This window comes from Austrofundulus limnaeus, unplaced genomic scaffold, assembly GCF_001266775.1.
Source record: "Austrofundulus limnaeus strain Quisiro unplaced genomic scaffold, Austrofundulus_limnaeus-1.0 Scaffold68, whole genome shotgun sequence".
NCBI lineage: Eukaryota > Metazoa > Chordata > Actinopteri > Cyprinodontiformes > Rivulidae > Austrofundulus > Austrofundulus limnaeus.
Window position 1 is genome coordinate 33,213 of NW_013952470.1, and position 1,965 is coordinate 35,177.

At 37.0% G+C, this 1,965-nt stretch overlaps 1 protein-coding gene across 1 annotated transcript in view; it reads left to right on the forward strand.

Annotated features, from left to right (window-relative positions):
* dennd2c (DENN/MADD domain containing 2C) overlaps positions 1–1,965 on the forward strand; it is a gene marked incomplete at its 5' end in the record, with an annotated part of 20,901 nt that overhangs the window by 3,332 nt on the left and 15,604 nt on the right.

A 1,965-nucleotide genomic window follows, 5' to 3' on the forward strand; every position in this document is an offset into this window, starting at 1 on the left:
CATGTCCATCCCTTTATGACCACAAAACCGTTACTAGCGTGGTGTACCTAATAAAGTGGCCGGTGAGTGTATGTTTAGAGCATTTTAGGTACTGTTTTATGTAAAAAAGGGGCAATGCATTTTCAAAAACTTAAAAAAAAGTAACTTAAAAAAAGGGATATTTCAGGCTTGAACTGCTCCGGTGGTGAGACAGTTTAGCGTTGCTGCGCTTACAGAGAACTTACTTCCTCTCAGCCCACCATCAGGAAAAGTTTTAAAATCAAAAATGCCCTGAAGAATCTGACGGCTTCAGGCAGGTTTTCTGCCCCGGCTGCAGCTGGGGTTCACGTGAGCGGCTGCACGCTCACCATCAAGGTATCTCATTGGATGAGATGCATGATGATGAAGGCTATCTAAAGCCAATAGTGATCAAGATCCCGCCTCCTCGCAGCGACCACTGAGTCTGTGTGTGTGCGTCTTCACAGGCAGCGCAGAGATCAGACGGAGAGATATAAAAAACTGTGTTAATGCGCGTTAAAAAAATTATTGCGTTAACGCTTTAATTTGCCCAGCACTTTATTAATATAAATAAATATTAAATTGAAAAAATAATAATATTGTTTTATTACTTGTTTTATTTCTTTCACTGAGTTGCTCTTAGTGTTTACAGAACAACTTTTTAAAATCTTTAAAGTTTCTGCTGGGTCTTAAAGTCTTAATTATCTCAACTTTAGATTTAGTCTCAAATATATCCACATTTTCCATTTTAATCCCTGAAATATACTGTATTTAGTTACATCTTAAATTAGTATGTTCGTTCATTTATTCTTTTTTCCATCAGTAGTTTTTGTCTTTGTGCTGTTGGTATTCATTCAGTGTGTAGTTCTATCTTGAGGTTTCTACATGGTCACCAGACTTTCAAACTTCTCCTGAAACTGCCTTTATAGTTTTTTTTCAAACAATTTAGGTTGAATTTGAATAAAGGAAAAAGAAAATGTAACCAGTCTATGTAAGGAACAAATTTGAAATTTATGTAGGTCCTATATTTGAATCCTAATGTTCTTTAAAAGTTGTAAATTTAACTGAAACCCTAGAGGAGGAGTGTGCACGGGGGGTGTTTTTTGTTAAATTATAATTGCTGGCTGTGGTCACATGATATCTGGCAGCTTTATTGTCTATTGTCTGACGTTGACCCAGTTCATCAGCAGTGATGGTTCCAGGCTCACCATCAGTCCTGTTCACATAGACCAAAGGCTTGAACAAATATAGACCAAACTGTTTAACCTATTTACATATAATCATCTGTTTTTAATGTTTTCTCCAGCCATGTAATTAAAAAGGGGGAATGCCTAAGCTTCACGATGAATAAAATCAGCCTATCTTCATTTCAAAAGTTTACTCAAGTAGATCAAATTAAGCCGTGACTTCTAAAATTTCACTTTTCAAATCATGACTGCTGGGCTTTTGGTTGCAAACACCCAAAAATCACTGAGACTGAGTCGCTCACACGTCACCAACAGTCACAGCTCAGTGACTGGTGGCCTGGGTGGCTTCACAAAAACTGCTCCTCTGAAAATGAGTGAAAAGCAACCAAAGCTGTATTACGTCTGCAGTGATTATAGCTGCACATGGCTCCATGTTTACCAGCTTCAAATAAATTCAGTAGTTGTCATCTTCAGTAGTTGTCATCCTTCTGCGTTTGGAAATACCTCCATCAAGCAAAAGATTACATCATTTTGAAATGTAGTTGTGACATAGTTTCTGTTTATTCACTTAACCAAACTGTTGTTCTTTGCTGCTGTTATCGTTAAGTAAACTGAATGTGAAGAATCTTCCCACATCACAGCTTTTGTACCACGTGCTCATTTCATTTCATGGCAGCTTATTATTATGTATGACATTTTTACAATGCTACATTTTAATTTATCTGTCATGGAGCATTCATAAAACACGCTGCTGTAAGGTCTTTGCTGTCTAGTTTTTAAT